The 6259-nt window shown below is 32.7% G+C and overlaps 1 long non-coding RNA gene across 2 annotated transcripts; it reads left to right on the forward strand.

The window, feature by feature from the left end:
- The first annotated feature begins 893 nt into the window (after positions 1–893).
- Positions 894–4767, forward strand: LOC122195927 (uncharacterized). 2 transcript variants are annotated; one of them, XR_006187020.2, is made up of 4 exons: positions 896–1345; positions 1506–2291; positions 2377–2457; positions 2980–4767. It is a non-coding gene; the product is annotated as an uncharacterized LOC122195927 (long non-coding RNA). The 2 variants fall into 2 exon arrangements; XR_006187021.2 differs by having other exon boundaries at positions 894–1345; positions 1506–2457.
- Positions 4768–6259: the final 1492 nt, after the last annotated feature.

The raw sequence follows: 6259 nt of genomic DNA on the forward strand, positions 1-6259 counted from the left end.
ACTACTGATGTTAATTGGACAAAAGTTACAATTTTTTTTCCCACCTAAAAAAGTTACAATCTCTCGTCTATGCAAAAGATATGAAATCCCTCATCCTCATCAATTCATCATCAGAAATTGGTCTAGAAATATTGTTCAATCTCATATTTTTATATTGAGGTTCCATTTATGGGCATTTTTGTAATTAGTTCACTTTGTTTATTTGATTTGATTTCAGCTCCCGAAAGTATTGGGACATAACACAACAGACATGGTTTTGATAAGTTCTCAAGCTAAAATCAAATCAAACCCTTTAATTAAACATATAAAAAATCTACATTTGATTTGGATGGAATCTGGAATGGTCAATTCTATTCCATCAGGCAAAACAAACATGTTTTTTTCATTAAGATATATATATATATATATATATATATATATATATATATATATATATATCTCCCTACCTAATAAAAGAGTAGTACATTTGCCACGTGTCAATTAATTAGAGCTTCACATTAATTATTTGCCACTTGTCATTCTAAGGTTTTTCCTTATTAATTAAATTTCCACTAATACACTCCTCCATTTTACACATATCAAACACGTCAACAAAAAATTTATTTGTAATATCTATTGCCTAATTTATTAAATTATTAAATTTTTTTTTATCATTGCTCAATAATTACCTTATAATTTAATTAAAATTATTTTTACCTTGTTAATCCGTGGTGCCCACGGGTTATAAACTAGTATATATATATATATATATATATATATATATATATATATATATATATATATAGAGAGAGAGAGAGAGAGAGAGAGAGAGAGTTATGTTCCAATGAGAACATTTTTCTGGTGAGAACATTTTTTAGACTCTCGGTACATCTCTCTTATATTTCTCTCTCTACATACCTCTTTTATCTTTCTCTCTCTACGTATCTATCTCATCATTCTTTCTCTCTCTCCCTCTCTCTCTTACTCTCTCTCTCTCTCTCTCTCGTTCGCTCCTATTTTCGTGACTTCGTTCTCAGATCTAGGGGTTACCAGACTTTTTTCTGATGTCCTTCTTCTCTAATTTTCAATCGTTGCCTTGCAATTTAAAGATTGGAAGAATTGTTCAACATCTTATATTGAAAGGGGTGGAGAAGACGTGATATTGTTAAATCTGGAATTTCTATTACCAAATCGGAGATGAAATCGATTAGAGCTGACATTGAAGCTCTTACTGAATCATTCAAATAAGGAGAAAAGGATGATGTAACGCTAGTAAGGAAACATCAATGAACGAGGCTGTGGGAAACATCTTAATTATCATCTTCATCCCCCTCTTCTACAATTACACAACCGAAACCCTTCCTAGGTCTGATTGAATTATCACTCTACATTTCTAATTTATGTTTAGGATCAAGCTATGTGTTTGTATGATTACACGAATCCATAATTTTAATTATTGTTTGACCAAATTGAGTAATTTACATTGAGAAATAAACCAACAAATTTCATATATATGATCTATGCAGGGAAGACGGAAGCAGATCTTATTGTTATATGGGGTGGTACTGGTGGACTCTATTGTGCAGGAATCTCAGCAAGATACGGGAAACATGTTATAGTTCTCAAAAAACATGATCTACTAGGTGATGTTGCACATTTTTCTGAAAGCAAATAACCTATCCATCTGATACCAATGAAGCTCCTTCTTTATACACAATCATATAGTCAACTGATGATAATAGAGAATCTAATTTAACGAAGAGGAAAGAAAATGGATTTCTCTTACAGGAGAGTAGAAAAAAAATCAACTACAAGCCAAACAATTGCTTGCTGCAAAGCAAAAACAAGAAGTTAAAACAGAGAGAAAATGTTCGGTAGAGCTTAAAGAAGCAATGCAAACGGCAATGAAGGGTTATGCACGGATGCTTGAATAATATGTTGATTTAGAGGAGAAACATATGAACATGCTAATAAGGAAACAAAGAATTCAAGATGGAATTGAAGATGTGAACAAAGCAGCTAGCATTCCCCAACAAGGGTAAAATGGTCAAAACAACACACAAGCACTCCTCATTAGCCATAAGAGCAACAAGCAAACTGGTTAACATGTTTTACCCAAGACAGATGTGCAAAATTTCATATTGTGTATTTACAACATTATAGTTTCTCTTTGGAAAATACATTAAACACCGTTGAGTATAACAACAAGCACTCTGATCATTTGGATTTCTTCCTTGTGCTTGATTTAGAGGGAAAAGTTGAGATTCTTCAATTGATGCCAAAACCATGGATGTTGTAGGATTCTTTCACAGGTTTATCATTGTTTTTTAGGCACAAATTTTTCATTATTGATTTATTTCTATAAAAATATCTCATTTTTTGAAACTTATGTTATAGATTTGTTAGGCCTTCATAAATGAGTGAAGAAAGGATCAATGAATACATTGAAGGAAAGTATGAAAAACTAGGAGTTGATAGGTATGTTGATATTCTGTTTGACTATGAATGATTTATCAATTATAATGTTGTTAATAAAAAAATTTTCTATTACTATTGCTTGATTTTTGCTAACTTATTTTATATTTAACATCTTTGCAAATAAACTTAACAAGGTTTGGCATGATACAACTATTACATTTAAGGACGTTATAGAACGATTCGAGGCATGAATGACAAAACATAACTTGTGCTTTTGTGTTGTTTTTACCATTTTAACCTTGTTGGGGAGTACTTTTGTGCATATGTTAATATTGAGGTTGCTTTTGTGCAAAAGTTTGACAAAATGTTGCTTCCCGGAAGGGAAAAAACAAAACATATATGCTAGCATAATGCTTTTTTTTGCATAAACAATGAGTTAACTTTCTCTATAACCAATACGGCCATACTTTCTTATAATTAAAAAACAAGGATCAAACTAGAAGGAAATTGACAATTGAATTTGATATTTTTTTCTATAAGTATTTAAATTTAACGCTTTTCTTATAATTTGACTTGTTATAGGTTCATGAGAATAAAGCAAAGAATTATGAACCAGATTGGTGCATATCATGCTACTTTGACTTGTTATAGGTTTATGAGAAGAAAGAAACATCAGAAGGTTTGTCCATGCTATTTGCCCATCTTGCAATCCACACGTGAGTTTATTTTTTTTGCCCTTTTGTGATTTTATTCTTTTATCCTATTACAAGTTAGTTTCCCTTTTACCTTTTTGTAGTAAAAGGTAGCTTTTATACTAGGGAAAGTTCACATAATATGACAAAAATTCACAAGTGATTCACATATGAATTACATGTGATTCACATGTAATTCGCATGTAAATCACAAGTGAATCACATATGAGTTACATGTGATTCATATGTAATTTACATATGAATCACATGTATTTCACAAGTAAATCACAAGTGATTCACATATGAATTACATGTGATTCACATATAAATCACATGCGATTCACATATGAAACAAATGTGATTCACAAGTGAATCACATATGAAATATGAATTACATGTGATTCACATATAAATCACATGTGATTCACATATAAATCACATGCAATTCACAAGTGAATCACATATGAATTACAGGTGATTCACATATAAATCACATGTGATTCACATATAAATCACATGTGATTCACATATGAAACACATGTAATTCACAAGTGAATCACATATGAAATATGAATTACATGTGATTCACATATAAATCACATGTGATTCACAAGTGAATCACATATGAAATATGAATTACATGTGATTCACATATAAATCACATGTGATTCACATGCAAATCACAAGTGAATCACATATGAATTACATGTGATTCACATATAAATCACATGTGATTCACATACGAAACACATGTAATTCACAAGTGAATCACATATGAAATATGAGTTACATGTGATTCACATATTGTGATTAGATACGTATAATCACATATTCAATCGAAACCGCAAAAACAAATATTTTGATTAGATACGTATAATCACATATGATTATATACACAAGAACTACTATTTAATCGAGAACACAAAGATAAATATTGTCCACATATATCATATGTGATTAAATGCATATAATCACAAGTGATTATATGTATCTAATCACATAGAATTTATGCGAAAAATATTTATTTTCGTGTTCTCGATTCAATTATTGTTCTTGTGCGCTTAATTACATGAGATTATATGTATCTAATTAGATATGATTTACATGGACAATATTCATTTTTACATTCTTGTTTAATAGCTATTCTTGTACATTTAGTCACATATGATTTCTGTACAAGATTCATTTTCGCGTTTTTGATTAAATAGTTTTTCTTTTCCACATTAATCATATGTGATTAATACATACAATCACATATGATTAAATACATAAAAAAAATATTGACTCATGAATATTATCAATATAAATCATATGTGATTTGATACATATAATCACATGTGATTAAGTACATGAGTACAACTATTGAATTGAAAAGAAATAATGAATCTTGTCCACATAAATCATATGTGATTAAATACATATAATCACATGTGATTAAACATATTAGAACAATTATTGAATCGACGCAAGAATAAATATTTTTCATACGAATCATATGTGATTAGATATATATATATATATATATATATATATATATATATATATATATATATATATATATAATCATATGTGACTAAATACACAAGAACAAATATTGAATCAACATGTGAAAACAAATATTGTCCAGGTAAATCATATGTGATTATATACATATAATCACATATGATTTAATACACATGGTGGTGGTGTGTGGTGATGGGTGGTGGTGGGTGGGTGGGTGGTTGCAAGTGGTGGTTATAGTGACGGGTGGTGGAGGTAATTTATTTTTGCTTTGTGATTATATGAATCTAATCACATATGATTAAATACATATAATCACATGTGATTATATGAATCTAGTCACATAAGATTTATGTGGACATAATTCATTTTTGCTTTGTCGATTCAATAGTTGCACTCATGTATTTTATCACATGTGATTATATGTATAATCGTATGTGATTAAGTACATGAGCACAACTGTTGAATCGAGAAGGAAAAAATGCATCTTGTCCACCTCAAATCATATATGATTATATACATATAATCACATGTGATTAATTACACAAAAGCAATTATTCAGTCGAAACCGCAAAAACAAATATTGTATACATAAATCATATATGATTAAATACATATAATCACATGTGATTATATGTATCCAATCATATATGATTTATGTGGATGAGATTAATTGTCACATTCGCGATTCAATAATTGTTCTTTGTCCACTGTAATCATATGTGATTAAATACATATAATCATACGTGATTATATGTATCTATTCACATATGATTTATACAGACATAAAAATAATGATGTCTATATAAATCATATGTGATTAGATACATATAATCACATATGATTATATAAATCATATATGATTTGATACATATAATCATATGTGAGTCGATACATATAATCACATGTGATTATATACAAGAGAAAACCTAATGAACCAAAAACACAATACCAAATCTTTGCAGGTGGGGGTGGTGCCGGCGGGTGGTAGAGGCATGGTGGTGGTGATTGGTGGTGGTAGTGTATGGTGATGGGTGGTGGTGGGTGGGTGGGTGGTTGCAAGTGGTGGTGATAGTGACGGGTGATGGTTTTGGTGGTGGTGGGTGGGTGTGGGTGGTGGTGGCATGTGGTGCTGATTGGGTGGTGATGATGGTGGGTGGTGATGGTGGTGGCGGGTGGTGGTTGGTGGTGGTTGTGGTTGTGGTGGGTGAGTGGTGGGTGGTAGTGGTGGCGGGTGGTAGTAGGTGATGGATAGTGACGCGTGGTGGGTGGTGGTGGGTAGTGATGGGTGGTGGTGGTGAGTGGTGGTGGTGGTGGGTGGTGATGGGTGGTGGGTAGTGATAGGTGATGGTGGTGGTTGGTTGGGTATGGTGGTGGGTGGTGATAGTGGTGGCGGGTGATGGTGGTGGTGGTGGTGGGTAGTGATGGGTGGTGGGTGGTGGTGGGTATCGATGAATGGTGGTGGTGGGTAGTAGTGGTGATAGGTGGTAGGTAGTGGTTGTAGGTGGTGGTGGTAGGCGATGGTGATTGGTGGTGGAGGTGGGTGATGGTGGCAGGTGGTGGTGGTTGGGTGGTGATGGTGGTGGCGGGTGGTGGTGGGTGGTGGTGGGTGGTGATGAGTGGTGGGTAGCGGGTGGTAGTGATGGTGATGGTGGTGGCGGGTGGTGGGT

This window comes from Lactuca sativa, chromosome 9 (assembly GCF_002870075.4).
Source record: "Lactuca sativa cultivar Salinas chromosome 9, Lsat_Salinas_v11, whole genome shotgun sequence".
Classification (NCBI taxonomy): domain Eukaryota; kingdom Viridiplantae; phylum Streptophyta; class Magnoliopsida; order Asterales; family Asteraceae; genus Lactuca; species Lactuca sativa.